Raw genomic sequence first — 17104 nt, 5'->3', positions numbered from 1 at the left:
AGGCAGCATCCCTAATGGCTGGCTGATCCCTTTTCATTTCTAGGGGATAGTGAATGCAGATAGTGAGTGAGTGCAGAAGAAAGGTGCAGACTCAGAGATTCCTCCCCTTGTGATCCTGAACTGGATTTAAAAAGCACACACATGCAACAAAAGCAGCCAATCAACCAAAAAAAAAAAACAATTCTATGGAATCAAACATCACCACAGCTAGGACTCACCAAGCAACCCCAGGCTGCTGCAACGTTCAGAGCTGACACGCAGCCTGAGAAGCCAAGCCCCTGCCTTTTCATTTGCCACAATTTTCATCTCTAAAGCTGTTTCTGAATTCCTCCCGTGTCAAACAGATGAAGGTCCTTATAGCCAGCCAGGGGGGTGTGCAAACTGGGGCAATGACAATGCAGGTCTGATAAGCAGCTTGTCCACCAAGCCAGGACATGCATTACTTGTGTGCAGTGCCAGAAAGCGAAGTTTGAGCGGAGATTGAAGTCTTTTATTCACAAACATCCAAAGAAATAAGTCAATTTTCCCCCCAATTCATAGTCACAGGCATCTTTAGAAACAAAACTCCTACCAACTTCTATTCTCACCATGTGCCCAAACAGTTTCCTTCTTATCAAGGCTCGCTCACACACAGGACTTAACCCGCCTGCTGAAAAGAAGTTCAAAATTCACTGTATTTAAACAGCTATAAACCAAAATGCTGCCCAAAGCTAAACTGGCATTCCAATTTAAATTCAGCTCCCAACAGAGGGGAAACTAATTGTTGTGCGTGTTTTATTTAAGTTCAAACGGAGCTGTTCTTGGTTTATCTCTGATTAAACACGTGCAACTTTCTCACCCAGGAAGGAGCCAGCACAGCAGACCTTTCACAGATTGCATTAATGAGGACAGCTCTGAAGAGCTTCAGCAGTAGCTCAATATTCAACAGCTGCACTGAATGCAGTCAAATCTTCCCACAAGCAATTCTCTGTAGGATACAATACCACTCTGATACGCAGTCCTTAACTTCAGCTGCTATTCAGCAAGGCTACAGTCCTTTGCAAGCACTCCAAAAAAGCCCAAGTACAAATTTGCCTCTCACCAGTACATCAGAAAAGTGCTCTTCTATTCCTCTCTTGCAGTTCTGAACAGGAATTTTTACAAGGAAGAGCTCGACATCCAACTAACTTCCACATGCACGCTCAGGCCCTTGTGTTCACTGCCTCGGTTCAAATCTTAGCAATCTCAGCTGCAAAAATTAGGAAATTAGGAATTAGGTGATTAGTTGGCTTGTACCATCACCGAGCTGGAAGGCAGGGAGAAGTTATGAGTAATTTATGTGCCTCGTACACATATGTAAGCCCACAAATGCCATTGAGAACACACGTGCACTTGGTAACAGAGGGAAAAAAACAACTCTACTTCTCCATTCCACTTGCAGAGACTTGGAAAAGTGAGATGCCCTCATCACTGGAAGCCTGGTCATTTCAAGATTTAGTGGTAGACATTTAAGGAAGGTGTTTTCCACTAATCATATACAGATCGATACCTCCTTGCTCTCACTACCTTTGTGGAATCCAGTCGCAAACTTCAAGCTGATCTTTCAAACGAAACGCTGCTGCTTCCATTAACCCCCTAGATTGCTATAATCAAAAGCGTACCTGGCTACAAATGCCACTCTCCAGCCCCAGTTAAAAAAGCAATTACCGAATGTGACCAGCTGGAGCAGCTTTGTTAGGAGCACAATGCAGAAAATAAGATCAAACGCTGCTTGCACAGAGCCCGGCGCTGTTGTCATAGAAGCACAACGCTCGTGCTGAGGATGCTGCGGGTCGCTTCGCTGAAGCATTAAGGCAGCGGCGGCTGGCGCACCAACATCTCAAAGAAAATTCCATCTCCTCGCTTGAGTTTGACATTTCCTTTTCCCCTCCTCTGGTCACTAAAGTGAAACTGGAAGGGCTGCAGTACTAATTACTGGTTGCAGATCATTATTGAAGTTGCACTCGGCAAGCATTTGGGCTGAAAGCCTTCACGGGGCTGCCCTGAACTCATGGGATTCCTCAGGCCAAGTCCCTGAGACCCTTTTTCACCCACTCGGTGTCCCACCACTGCCCCAAGCTCTCCCTTGTTACGCCAGCACTAAGGGAGCATGGAGCTGGTTCGGCGAACAGGCAGATCCCAGATAAAAATAATTCCTCCTACAACTTCTCCTGTTTCGCAGGGCTGTTTTTGAAGTGGGTTCAGCTCCTGCTCCAATACAAGCAAGGGAGCCAAGAGGGGGGACGGAGCGGTGGGAAGTGATGGCAGTTGCTATGCTACTGAGAGGAAGGTCCCCAAATCGCCTCTCCTGCAGGCCCTCGGCAGGGCTTCAGCCTTGGCAGCAGGGGGAAAGTGACGGTTCGCAAGCATCGGACACCTCCTGTCGAGGTCGGCAGAGAATCGCCGCACAGCACCACACACCTCGTCCTCCACAAAGATGTCCTGGTGCGGCTGCTGCGGACATAAATTGTGTTTTCCCCGTGGTGAAAGGCTGTTCAGATAGCAACACAGATCCTGTACACAGCCACCTCCACTCTTTGCTTAGGACACGCCAAGCAAACCAGGGTTTCTTACCAGAGACCAAGTCACCCACAGCTGGAGCATGGAGTGCAAGAGGGGCTTGTGCTGGCTCTAATATAACTGCCGTGGAGTAATCCTCAACAAAATGCTGCTAACAGAAGACTTGGCTACGTTACAGAAAGCTCCTTACGCACAAGAAGAGAAACCTGCCCATGAGATTGTCGCTGAGAATTCTCTGGTGAGACCCTGCACCCTGTTCTTAGTAGGTAACAGCATACAAATATCCACAACCTGTGCTCCCAGGGGCTTCAGCGATGGGAACAAGGCCTTAAACACATCCGTTTCATGGAAGTTGTGTGAGAATAGGCAGTTATGTAGCTGTAAGTACCTCATTATTCCCCTGTTGAGGAAAAAGCCTGCAGCGTGAGCTCGTCTGTTGTTAGCCAGAGAATTCACGCAGGAAGAGGATGCAACAAATGCTCTGAAGCAATAAAATCTTAATCAGAGCTTATTAGGCACCAAAGAATACCTTCCACAGTCAAGGTGTCTCTCCTGCCTTTATTCCCTACTTCGCTGCAATGCAATTAAAAAAAAAGGAGCCTCTCACCCTAAGACACCTCCCTGGGAAACCAGCCTCCCCCAGTTTCCATAATCACTGACATACACCATATAGGTGGCCTCACACAGCTGTGCTCCTTAATTTGTGACTGATGTTGTGGTGAACAACCTGTTCTGTAGTGCAACATGAACCATCAAAATGTTACTGTTCTTACCAGCCAGTAGAAGTGGTCACTACTGCCCCACTTCTGCAATATTTACAGCCTATAGATAGCTGCAGTGAAAAGCGGTACACAGACTGGGTAAAGTTGATGGTGCTGCCTAGAAATCACCTGGTATATCTTGCCATAAATTTATTTCCAGGAAAAAAAGAAAAAAAAAAAAAGAAAAAAAAAAATGTACTTCAAGTGTTTCCAGTCCTTATTATTTTGTCTACGAACTAATGGAGGGCTGGCACTTCTCTATCTTACAGACAAAACCCACTAAATCTGATCACTGTTTTGGAAGAATAGACATCTCTGTATTAGCAACTGCACGTGCCTGTTCACAGCCACGGCTGTTTCCATGTCCCACCATCTCTCACAACATTGCAAGGCAGAAGTCTGAACTGCCTTTGGCAAAGGGTCTCCTCGCCTGCTGCCAGGCACCTCAGTTACCAGCAGAACACAGTCACATCAATGGAACTTACACTTAAAACTACACGGAAAGAACTATCTGCATTTTCAACGTTATCACTCTGTATGCTGTATATTACACACACTGTGCATTTCTAACAGTGACAGCATCCCTTAATATTTGTAACTACTTTCTTTTTAAAGCCAAAACTGAAATTTACCACAAATGCTTTGTATTATGTACCAGTGGCAATTTAAACGTGAATGTTTAACCGTTTCATCATCATTTGCTAGCACACATACATTTCTTTCCTTACCCATAAAATAGGGATGACAGGGCCGAAACTGCCCCTCTGTATTAAGAGTCAAAGACCTTACAACAGCATGCTTCTCCAGGCTGGTTCCAGCCCAGCTTCTTCTGCTCAGCAACTGAGCCTCCACTGCTTCTCCTGACGTAGTATTTTACTCCCTAACGGAGCTGCAACTGGCAGGAACCATTCCCTATTTTAGAGTCATAATCTCCTCTCTCTTACATCCATCTTATTGTTCCTGAGCTCCAGCACTCAAGATCAGGCAACAGAGAAGAAGAGACAAAGAAGGTGACCGTCGTTTGGAAGGGGTAAGTGGTGGCAGCATGGAACAAGAGAAGGGGCAAGTCACAAACACAGCTCCACCTGTACGACTCCTTGCCATCCACAGCCACTGACAAACGTGGAAGGAAAAAAATATTACTAGATACACTCCCTTAAAAGCAGAAATAATGAGGCTAAATAAAGGTAGAAAAAAAGAACATGGAGCTAAAGTCAACACTTAGAGCTAAAGTCAGACAGATCCCCAGTCTGCCAAGGCTCTCAGAGAAGCACAGACAGGAGCACTGGGGACAGCTCTGAGAACGTTGCAACTGGTTGTGAAAAACCATTCAGTCGGTTACACAGTAGGAAAAAAAAAACAACAGAAAGCAAAAGATTCCTTTATCCCTAGTATGTAGAGTTCTGTAGTAATTCACAAGAGACATTATTGACATGCAGCATAACTTCTTTTCAAAAGAGTTAATACCTTGTGTTTTTTCCCCAGAAGTATTACAGCATGTCTATATTAACAATTTCTAGTTGACAAACTACACATCGAAGTCAATTCTCCACTGAGAAATAATTTAAAAACACTCCTTTATGTGCTCTGTCATCTGAAAAGAAAACCAAAACTTTTTATAATTTTTCAGGAATTAAACTAAGTCCTGAATCAGATCTCTATCTCCTAATGACTTTTTGTTGTTGGTTTGTGTGTTTTGTTTGTTTTTTTTTTTAAAGCCAATGTACGCTGTCCTGAGACTAAAGCTCATAAAGGAAATAAGGCTGTGACCTTAGCAAGTCTGATACAAATACTTGTACTACAAGAGAGATTTACCAGAAGCAGAAAACATAATGAGCAATTAACATAACTGCTAATAAGTATGGCAAGCAAGTGATAGTTACCAATTTAGATCTATAATCCATGAGACAGATGGAGGCTTTGCTGTGAGTTATATGAATCAAGAGTGGTCACACTGCTGAACCTGTGATGTAGAAGCAGAAGGATTACAATATTTAAGACAAAGATGGGTAACGAGAATATTACAGAAGCTACTAATGGGTGGATAGGTTAGACTGGGAACACACTGCTGGGGAAAGGTCTGAACTTCCTTCACGGAAGGTAACGGGGAAAGCCCTGTAGTGTACAAAGAAAAAAAGAGACAGTACTCAAGTTAGTAAGATAACAGTAGACACTTGAAGCCATCAGTTTAGAATTTATTACAGAGAGAGTATCTAGATTAACCTAAATTTTACTTTCCAGAGATATTCTAGAAGGGGATGCAAAACCTCAGATAGGAATTGTTACACCCTCATCACAGAATGGCAGCAAAGGGAACAGAACCACGGAAGAGCTGAAATACATCTCCATGTATTTCTGTTCCACACAAAGCCTGGGTCAAAGTCTACTGCACAGCAAATGCCAGTTACAACAGGACGTGTAAACGTCTGCAACCCCACTTACAGCACATCCATGTAAAAATAACTGCCTTAAAACAATAGTTGTGCCAGATATAGAAGGAAAAAAAAAAAAACAAAAACAAAAACATAACAAAATTCAGTCCTCATTTTCACGTTTAATATAATCTAAAGGCCAACTTCAGCTCTGGTGCATTTCCTCTCCAGCAGACAAGTGTGAACCCCCACTTGTTACCATGACTTATTTTATGCTGCCTTGTGGAGGCTGCTGAAGCACCCAGACAAACCCAGACCTCATCTAAATAAGCTGCAGCCACCAATTCTAGGTAAGAATTTGGATCAGGCAAGGACAACTCCTTTCTCACGATCCACACAATTGACAATCACCTCGCTTGGCACACAAAACGGCACCTTGCTCTTGCCCAGACTACTCCACATTTTTCTTGATTACAGTTCCCTGTGTTCTCCCAGCCCTGGCCTCTGCAGCAGGTATTTCTGTGACCACCTCTGGCTCTCACTTCAGCACCGTCCACAGTTTCAGGGAACTTGGTTTTGAAGCTTCATCCAAATCACTTAACTGCTAGATCCAGGACAACAATAAGTCAACAGTGGAAACAGAAAGAAAAGCCACTGTTTTGCTGCTTTAGAAATGTCAGCCCCTCATCTTGACAGTAAAAGCTAAAATTGATTTATTAATGAAGTCTTCACAATTAGATTTTTGTAGTGGACTTAGGCTGGAAACCACATGCTGTGAATGAGTTCAATATATGCATGACAACTGAAGAAGAGAAAGCTCTAAACAACATGGGCAGTTTATTATTGCTCATTCAGATTTGGGAACGCAAGCTTTAAAAAGTGCTGAGAATTTTTTGAGTGTGGAACAAAAGCCCAGAATCGGTGGCTATCCCATCAATTCTCTTAACTTTACAACCACAATTTGTCAGGCAGCAGGCTGGGACTGCTGTCAGAAAGACTTCCTCGAGTCAAACATAGAATCATAGAATCATAGAATATCCTGAGTTGGAAGGGACCCTTAAGGATCATCAAGTCCAACTCTTGACACCGCACAGGTCTACCCAAAAGTTCAGACCATGTGACTAAGTGCACAGTCCAATCTCTTCTTAAATTCAGCCAGGCTCGGTGCAGTGACCACTTCCCTGGGGAGCCTGTTCCAGTGTGCAACCACCCTCTCTGTGAAGAACCCCCTCCTGACGTCCAGCCTAAATTTCCCCTGCCTCAGCTTAACCCCGTTCCCGCGGGTCCTGTCACTAGTGTTAATGGAGAAAAGGTCTCCTGCCTCTCGACACCCCCTTACGAGGAAGTTGTAGACTGTGATGAGGTCTCCCCTCAGTCTCCTCTTCTCCAGGCTGAACAGGCCCAGTGACCTCAGCCGTTCCTCGTACGTCTTCCCCTCCAGGCCTTTCACCATCTTCGTAGCCCTCCTCTGGACACTTTCCAACAGTTTCATGTCCTTTTTATACTGTGGTGCCCAGAACTGCACACAGTACTCGAGGTGAGGCCGCACCAGCGCAGAGTAGAGCGGGACAATCACCTCCCTTGACCTACTAGCGATGCTATGCTTGATGCACCCCAGGACACGGTTGGCCCTCCTGGCTGCCAGGGCACACTGCTGGCTCATATTCAACTTGCTGTCTACCACGACCCCCAGATCCCTCTCTTCCAGGCTGCTCTCCAGCGTCTCATCGCCCAGTCTGTACATGCAGCCAGGGTTTCCCCGTCCCAGGTGCAGGACCCGGCACTTGCTCTTATTGAACTTCATGCGGTTGGTGATCGCCCAGCTCTCCAACCTGTCCAGATCCCTCTGTAAGGCCTTTACGCCCTCATTTGAGTCCACAACTCCTCCAAGTTTGGTGTCATCAGCAAACTTGCTCAAAATACCCTCTATTCCTACATCCAGATCGTTTATAAAAATATTGAAAAGTACCGGCCCTAAAATGGAGCCTTGAGGGACCCCACTGGTGACCGCCCGCCAGCCTGACGCAGCCCCATTTACCATAACCCTTTGGGCCCTGCCCGTTAGCCAATTGCTCACCCATCGTATGATGTTTTTATTTAGCTGTATGGTGGACATTTTGTCCAGTAGGATCCTATGGGAAACCGTGTCAAAAGCCTTGCTGAAGTCCAAAAAAATCACATCAGCTGGTTTCCCTTGGTCCACCATACGGGTGATCTTATCATAAAAGGAAATCAGGTTAGTTAGGCAGGACCTACCCTTCACAAACCCATGCTGGCTGGGACCAATGACTGCTCTGTCCCCCAGGTGCGCCTCAATAAGTCCGAGAACCAACTTCTCCATGATTTTACCAGGCACTGACGTGAGACTGACAGGCCTGTAATTGCTAGGGTCTTCTTTCTGACCCTTCTTGAAAATTGGCACAACATTTGCCAGCTTCCAGTCTACCGGGACCTCTCCAAATTCCCAGGATCGTTGAAGAATAATTGAAAGAGGTTCCGCGATGACATCCGCCAGCTCTTTCAGCACCCGGGGATGAATCCCATCCGGACCCATGGACTTGTAGGGATCCAGGTGGAGTAGCAAATCCCGCACACGTTCAGGGTCAGTTGGGAGTTTGTCATCCCCACCGTCCCGGTCCTCCAGCTCAGGGCACCCTCGGTCCCGAAGCCCATCATCGGCATTGAAGACAGAGGCAAAGAAGGCGTTAAGCGTCTCTGCTTTGCCTATGTCATCGTCTGTGAGGAGACCTTCCCTATCAAGGAGCGGCCCTATGTATTCTTTAGTTCTCCTTTTTCCATTTACATATCTAAAAAAACCCTTTTTATTTTCTCTCACAGACACAGCCAGCTTCAACTCTAGCTGTGCTTTGGCCACTCGAACTTTCTCCCTACAAACACGAACAGCATCCCTGTATTCTTTCCATGACGCCTGGCCCTCCTTCCAGTAGCAAAACACTCTCTGGGTGTCTGGAGCCATGCCTCGCCTGTTTCCTCCGTAACGTTCAACATCCTTAATGTCCATTTCAGAGCCATGGCAAAACTCTCAGGAAGAATAAATTTCTTACTCTATTTTTACAGTGGGAAAAAAAAAAAAAGGAAAGTAATAAGAGTTTCCACATCGTTCACATTGTTTACTCTCTGCTACGAGTGTTTTGTTTGTGGCTCTTTTAACATCACACAGGTTCCTGCCTGCTGGCAAACACGCTGCTCAGAAGGCACAGAGAACACCATTTAACAGCACAGGGATCTCCCCTTCTGCAGGGGAACTGCTAGCTGAGCCTGGCTCAGCTCTGCCCCAAAGGATGCAAAAGACTTACATCCTCTTTGTGCCCTAGAGAGCAGCTGCAGGGAAGATTTCCCCAATTCCCTTTATATTCCAGAAAGCCTGGAAACCACAGGAGCCAGGCATTTCCTGGAGCTGCGCTGGGACACAGCGAAGTTGCCACGATGCCCTCCCACTCTGCTGGCAAACAACGCCAGTTCAGCCACACGAGGGAATTCACACTGCTCGGAGCCACCGGCGGGCTGTACGCTGACTCAGACACCTGTCCCTCAAGCACGCAAGAGACATTTGCAGATTTTCCTACAACACCAGGTCCAAAATGTTCCACCTGCATGTAAGAATCAGAACTGAATCAGGTGACAGGAGGCTGGCTTTGTCCTGTAGTAACACTCGTGTCGTGGAGACAGGGCCAGCTCAGAACACCACTGTGGTGCAGGTGAACTTTGGCTGCCTTCTGGCCCCAGCCTCAAAGCTGAAAATCTGTGAGGGACATGTTACTTCTTTTCTCGGTGCTACGCTGTCCGTGCTGTGAGGTAAGCCAGCTGCTAACGCAGATTACAAGTGCCCTGACAATTCCCAGGTTTAACTAGCTAACACTCCTGAACGTACGTCTTACTGCTTATGTCAAAGACCAAATACGACTGCGCTGCAGGGAGCTCAGCAGGCATTACAGGAGCTCACTCAGTACTGCAGAACTTTAACCAGCGTGTACATGAAGTACAGCTGAAAGGCCAGCTCAGGACAGGCTCAGTTTTAGCCACTGAGACGTGCCTCCTGCAAACACCCCCAGACAGCACCCCTGGCCTCCCCGGGAAGGCTCAGGAGACATGCATCCCCTCACACGAGGGCCTGCTGCCAAGCAGCTCTCTCATCCCCCCTTTTTGATCTGGGGCTGCATCAGACCACGGCAAAATGGAAGTAGGAAAAACACCACAAAACACACAGCTCAACTCACACGGCTACTACAGGACAGTGATGGCTAGCGTGTTGATGAATGCACTGCTTTGCTACACCTAAGGCTCAGAAAGAAATACTGCTATTAAAACCTCAAAACATTAAGTCTTCTCAACTTGTTACTTGATAATGTGTCAGATCTGCAAAAAGGGCGGCACAGTTTTGTCCAAATCGCAAAGGAAGTCTGATTTAGAGATTGGTTTATGGAACTCTCTTCTGACTTGTAATACAAATTGCCCTGATAAAACAGAGTCTTGAAGGCAGCGATCACACCAAGGTCTCAGTAAGTGCATATACAACTGTCTCCAGGACAGCGAGCACAAATAACAGGAAAAAAAAGCTTTTTAGTTACACACTCACACATAGCAGTATACAGATCCAATTTACAGCCTGACAGAACCCCCATGATCTGCATCGAGATACAAACACAGGAGTCAAGACTATGTTCCACTGATATCTTTTAACTTGGGATGGAGGGGAAGGAGGAAAAAAAAAAAAGAAAAAAAGAAAAAAGAGGGCTATTTTAACCCAGGGCTAGCCCAGGCTAGTATGAAGCCCCACAAAGAGTTATCAGCAGAAGCGTGGGTGCAGCACTGGGTAAGGAGTGACAAGGAACAAGGCTGGAGACGTTTGAACCAGGTTTGCCACCAAGAAAGCGTGTACAGAAACATGAATTAAAGCTCTGCTGTCACAGTCTTGGGACAAGGGAAAATTCACATTCAAATTAACCTTTTTTTCTCTTTTGGGTCAGGTTAGTCTTAATGGAGGTCAGCTCAACCTGGTTCACTGCACAAACGTGCCGTGAAGAAGGGAAGGAGAGCACGAGGAAAGAACCTCCGGAGGCAGAGACAGGAACGACAGCGGTGGTGTTGGTGATGCCGCCGTGATCCCACAGCACACCACCACCACGGGCATCGCGCCCCTGCCTTGCTGCTGGCACACTGAGGAAAAAAAACACGTGGCCTCGGGACAGGTGGCAGCAAGACCGCATATTTGACACCGTGCAAAGCGGAGGAAACGGAGAGTTGGTGCTTTTAGCGAGTGAAACTGGGATGATTGATCTGCTTGGGTTCATGTGGTGGGCTCACTGCCTGCTGCTGCTGGGCACTGTGGACACACCAAGCGTCCTCCTCCTGTACAGTGGGTGAGGGACACACGGGTGCTCCGCGGGCAACCAGCACCTTGCCCTTCCCACAGCAGCACCAGCAGGACCAAACCCCGTCCGTCTCACTGCCGGGCAGTTTTGAAGCGCTGCCGTTCGCCCAGCGGAAAACATCCGTGCAGAATGACAGGAATTGGCAGGGCTTACGCACCAGCTGGAAAACAGCCGGGGAGGCCACAGCCTCCAGCCCCCCACCCCCCCTCCGCCTAGGTTATTTAAAAGATAACGCAACGGTTTATCACCTCTAATAAATATTTATTTTAGAGCTGGGGCTGCATTTGGGTTCTCCTCACGGTTTCTCTAAGTGTGTGTGGGGGGGCTGCCCTTAACACCCCGCGGGCACCGAGCCCTCAGCCCGTCCGAAGCGGGCACTGAGGGGCTGAGGGGGGCGAGGACGAGGGGGGAACCCGAGGCGAGGCGACGCCAGGCGCCTTCCCGCCCTCCCGCCCCGCACGCGAAGCCTGAGGGGACGGCGCCTGAGGGGACGGCGCCCCGCAGCCCGCCCGCCCTCCCCGACGGCTCGGACGCGCCCGTTACGGGCGGAGGGAGCCCGGCCGCCGAGCCGCGGCTCTTACCTGGGGCGGTGGCGGCAGAGGAGGAGGAGGAGGAGGAGGAGGAGGAGGAAGGGCAGAGCTGAGCCGAGCCGTGCGCCGGTCCCGCGGCCGCTGCAAGCGTGGCGGGAGCCGCCCCCCCGCCGGCACCTGGGGCGGCCCCGAAGGCGGAGCTGTGCCGGGGGGGGGGAACCGGCAACGCCCGGGAGGGAGCGGAGCCGCCCCGGGGGGGAGTCCCGGCACCGGGCTGAGGGAGAAGCGTGGGGACAGGGGGAGAAGTGAGCCCCCGAGGGTCCCGTCAGGGCTCGGGGCGCTGCTCAGCTCCTCGCGGGGTGCGAATCTCCTCAGGATACCCCCGAATCCCCTCAGGAGCCCCCGAATTCCCTCACGAGCCCTCGAATCTCTTCAGGAGCCCCCGATTCTCTTCAGGAGCTCCCGAATCCCCTCAGCAGCCCCCACAGCTCGGGATGCGGAGAGCTTTGTGCCGGTGGGACCGTAACTTGCGGTTCCTGATCTTGCAAGGGCTTCAAGAGGACGTTTCTCTTCAGTAGGAGTGTTGACTCTGAAGCCTAGTGATGGCATGAACTACTGCACTGTTATTGAGAAGGAAAAAGAAATGAGGTGGTAGCTGTGATCTCCCTGAATTGCTTGTCTGAAAGAGGTCTGACAAAGTGCTTAATGAAGACCCTTCTGTCTTTAAAATCCTACAGACAGACCCCAAGTTCAACCTCAGAGACTTGATTTCTGTTGTGACCTTTCTCTGGCTGGGAAACCAAACCAGCTCTCAGGGATGATCCCTGAGAGAAAGCAAACAAAAATTAATCATGAGTGTTTTAAACACCCCTCTGGCATGACTAACGAGGCACTTCCTAAACAGCCAGCCAAGACGGCAACATGTGGCTTTAAGCAGGCACCTGAGCACGAAGAGCAGGTTCTTGGTTCACGAGAGCAGCTCTTGTCAGGGGAGGTCAGCACAGGGGCCACCTAAAGATTCAAGAACTGCAAAATTGCAGCCTCCAGGGACCACCTCTGATCTCAGGGCTCTAAACCGGAGCAGAGATGCTGCTGTGCCCTCAGCACATCGCTCTGAGTGCTGTTCTCTTCCTGCCCCATCTCATCGTGGTGGGGTGTTTGGTTTGGTGTATGGCACTTTGGCTCAAATACTGCCCACACTTTGCTTGCAAAAAGCTTCTTGCACGTGGAGTGATCTGAACTGACCATCTTTGGACTGGCTTGTAGGTCAGCCAGCCCTTGGATAAACTTTCACTTTATAACAGCTCAGCCACTTGAAAGGAGTCTGTAAATTACTCTTACTGCTACGATTTCCCCAGGGTAGCTGACCAGTTAACAGTTTGGTGAGAAGGTAGGAAGCCAGAGAGCGCTGCAGTGCTACATACCTAGAAAACATCCAAGGCTTGCATTTTAGGAGCAACACAGGAGTGCTGCAGGGAAGCCTCAGGAAAACCTCTTCCCACTGCAGATCAGAGATGCCACATGGCTTCTTGATTTTACTCAAGTTGGAGCTACTTGGCAGGTGGCTCGGGGCACAATTCTACCCAGCATCTAAATGATTTCCTACCCTCCCCTAGAATGGCAATGTTTATTTGCCATCGACACCACAACAAAAAATATTGTTATATAAGCCAGGATACAGTCATGAAGAATCTAACCAGCCCTGATTCAAGCCTTAAGTGAGACATCAGCTTTGTGTAGGCAACTTGACATAATCAATACTGTAACAAAACCCAAGACTCATTAGAATAGTTATTTCAAAGACATCCTGTCAGGCTTGACACCTGCAGAAGTCTTTTTAGCTCTTTGCAATCCTCTCATTGCTCTGGGAAATGTTTTCCACCTTTTCCAAAAGCCAAGTTCCACACTACCCAGCATGATGTCTGCAGCGATGGCGCTAATGCTTTTTCCCTCCATCTGCTGACTGATGCTCAATCTAGAAAGCATTGCAAGCCAACAGCCCTGTGAGGTACCACCATGGAAGGTAAGAGGCCATAGGCAGATATCTTCACCTTTGAGGGGTGGGACACATGAAGATTTAGGCTTATCTGGGCATCTGCTTAGTGATCACCTAATTTAACAACCAAGGATAGCAGCCACAACAAGCGCAGAGGCACTGTGCAGCCTACTTCCAAAGGCACTTCCAGACTTCACGCTCTCTCTGAAATGCCAGTGTTTATGTCCAGCTGCACTGGAGGATTAAAAATGCCCTTTCTCAGTCAGGGTTCTCTGAAAGGAGGGATGCACCCTGGTAATTAGGGGACAGAGGAATTTGTAGTGATTGTTTTACAAGGCTGTTTTGGGGTCTATCATTCAGTTTTGCCCTGTTTCTATAATTTATGGAGAGAAAATTGTTTGTTCTTCTAGTGCACTTTCCTTCTAGGATTTGATTATGTGGTCATCAGTTGCTTATATGGCTTCCAGTGAGGGAGTTTTGTATTATTTTAGATTTATTGGGGGCCAAATGAAGACAGGGAATGGGAGAGAACTCCCACAAGCACACAGAGTTGGAAGGGAAGAGCAGATGTTACACTTTATCTTGTTTTCTGACATGTGGATCTCCCTGACTCTCTCACAGCAGTCGAGCAAACATATTTATCAAGCATGATATGCATACTCCACTACTCTGCCAATGTTTCTAATTCAAGTTACTGCATCCACACAAAATGCAATTGACCTAGAGAAACAATTTTAATCTCTTCAGTTCCTTCGTTTCTCAAAACAGTATTTTATTTATGACTACAGCAAGAGCAGCACCAAAGCACTTAAATCAAGGACGATGGCCTGCTATGTGCGATGCTGTAAGCAGTAGTAATGCTAATGACCCTGGGTCGAAAAGGCTCGTTCTCCAAACTCATGATAAGCTCTGGTCACATAGGAAAAGCAGTATCTCATTGAAGCACAGTTTGCACACAGAGCAATGGCTTCAGCTCATTACCAGCTGTTGTCTGGGGAAGCTGGATGAAAACATGCCAATTGCAAGAAGAAAACCGAATCATCTTCGTTTGAATAGGTAGCACACATCCAGGCACTTCCTCACTTCAGTGAGGAATAAGCAGCATGTATGCCCCATGCTGTCTGTCCAAGAGGTGTGTGAATTTCATCCTCTTCATCAGAACTAGTGCACCAAAATTCCTAAAAATGTCATTTGCAAACGGATCATACCAGAAACTGCACAATAAAGTGACATCCAAATTTGCCTGTGCTGCCAACAGAGTTTCTCTTATGCACAGCATGTTATGTTGTGTCCTGAAACATGCTCAGAAAGCAGGGAGAACATCTGCAGTTCTCACCAATTAATATTTCTGCAGCACTTCTACCTCCCTCATACTGTGCTTGTACTAAATGGCTCAAAAATGAGTACATACCAGTAAACAATCCCTAACCAGCAACTGGTTACCTACAGCCCTAGCCAGGCACAGTCCAGCCTGTGCTGCCCTGAAGCCCAGCTCCCACAGGCCTTCATCCCCTTCCCTGGGGTGGCAGCAATGGCATCACGCCCTTCCAACAAGGGGGAAACTCTAGCAAGTTGTCTCCCTTTCATCCCATCATCGCAGAGACGTGGGAAATGGAGGAAGAGTCACCTGTTTTGGTTGGAGGAAGGAGAACACAGGAGCAGCTCAGAAATGCTCAATTGTTTTTACAGCAGCCACCCCTTGGTGATCCCGTGCCCAGGACGTACCCTGCCTGCTCCCTGCACCTTGATGGGCTGCTCTGCGCCTGTCCCGGGACGAGTGCCAGCACCGGTGGCGTGTCACATTTCCTGCTGCTCTGAGTCACAACCTGGAATGCTTAAAGCACAGGTCAGCCAGTTTCTGCTTCCAGGGTAGTTATGAATGGAGAAGCTTGGTCTCTGTCTCTCTCTCTCTCTCTCTCTTGTCCCTAATCAAAGCAATCTAGCACAAATTTAGCCATTACAAAATGATGCCGTATTTGTCAAAACCTGGAGGAGATCGCAGAAGCCTCGCACCCTGTCCCCTCTGCCTGTGACAGGTGACAGGCCACAGGAACTGGCTGGCAGCTGAGATGCCTCCTCCTCGGCACGCTGACGTGGTGGCAGCGGGCTGGCGGCGCAGGAGTGAATCACCACCTCTTCTAGGAGTGGTGTTCCCCAGACAATGGCAGGCCTGGGAACTGCGCGCAGCCACTCCTTACGCTAGACAAACTTTGAAAGGAAAAGCAAACTGAGTTTATTTGACTAAACTGCTTAACAAATTGGCACCTGTTTCTTGGAGAAAGAAAGGGGGAATGTGTTAATAATATGCCAGATAGTTTTGAGGCAAAGTGACTTTCACCAGTTAACAGACCTTCGTAGTTGTTTCTTGGTTCCCTTCAGACAGCAAACTCACCTGCTAGCTAGCCCCTAAGACAACTTACACAGCTCTCTGGAAGAGGGATGCAACCTTTTAGATTGACCTTACCCTTTCCTTGAAATACACGTGAATTGGCAGTGAAAAGTTCCATCACCTCCAAGGATATATGACTTGCATCCACACAGACTTACTAGTATCTCACTGCAGAGCTGTTTGTTGCATAAGCTGTTTGTGAGGACAACGAATGAAGCTCATTAGCAGTTTGATACAAGTTAGATACAATGGCAGCCAAACAGACATGGGGATGAAAGTGCATTTGACTAGGAACCTCCTAAACTCTCAGCATGCCAGAATGACGGACAGGTTGCTCTGGCAGTGCTGGTGTTCCTCCCCGTTGCACTTTTGTTCCCTGCTGTGAAACGTGGTGAAGGAAAGGTTTCCCGAGTCTCTAGCTGACACTTCCTTAAAGCCTGCTCAGCCCCAGGTGCACAGAGCAACCTCTGTTCCTAAGCAGCCAGATGGCTAGCTGCAATCTAGTCACTCTTTAATTAACTTTGCATTTTTCCTCTGTGGGTTGTTTCTGGGAAGAAGGGAGCTGACAGCATGTTTGTTTACACGAGATTGATTTGGCCTGGCACTTCCCTGTGTCTATACTAAGAATTTTGAAGTGTCTTTGGGTTTTGTTATCCCCATAAATGGAGAAGCTGAGAATCCAAGGGGATTTCTGTGGCGTATCTACAGAAGTTACGTAAGGATGGAGGTTTACTGCAAGTCATATGCAAATAGACAGGAAAGCAAAATGAAGCTGATGGGGGCAAACTAATCTGAGGCCTTGGTTACTGTGCACTGTCGAGCTGCTGCAGTGTATAATTAACTTTAGACTCAACTACAACAACAGTGACCTGGAAGAAGCTCCTGAAAACCCCATGGAGTTGCTTGCATGCATCAAGTTACACAATATACATGCAGTAGCTCTTGGAAGAAAGATTCAAGATGTATCCCTCTGCATGGCAGAAAATACCAACCACTATTTCAAAATACCAACCACTAGATCAAAAAACAGAAGGGTGTAAAGAATCTGCATTAGGAATTAGTAGCTAAAATTTCCACGTATAAAACTAGCAGGTAGCAAGAGAAAATGGGGATGCATCAGAGAAG

At 47.8% G+C, this 17104-nt stretch overlaps 1 protein-coding gene across 1 annotated transcript in view; it reads right to left on the bottom strand.

Moving 5' to 3' along the window:
• The window catches only part of RAB3B (RAB3B, member RAS oncogene family), a 57680-nt gene extending 45953 nt beyond the window's left edge, over window positions 1-11727 (bottom strand). Inside the window, exon 1 of the mRNA XM_084291269.1 lies at window positions 11646-11727. The gene's annotated coding sequence lies outside the window, so the exon portion shown is untranslated. The remainder of the gene's footprint in view (window positions 1-11645) is intronic.
• Between the last annotated feature and the right edge of the window lie 5377 nt (window positions 11728-17104).

This window comes from Netta rufina (genome assembly GCF_964035555.1).
Source record: "Netta rufina genome assembly, chromosome: 8".
Lineage (NCBI taxonomy): Eukaryota > Metazoa > Chordata > Aves > Anseriformes > Anatidae > Netta > Netta rufina.
Note: the sequence above shows the minus strand (reverse complement) of the source record. Positions and strands in the feature narration are given on the sequence as shown.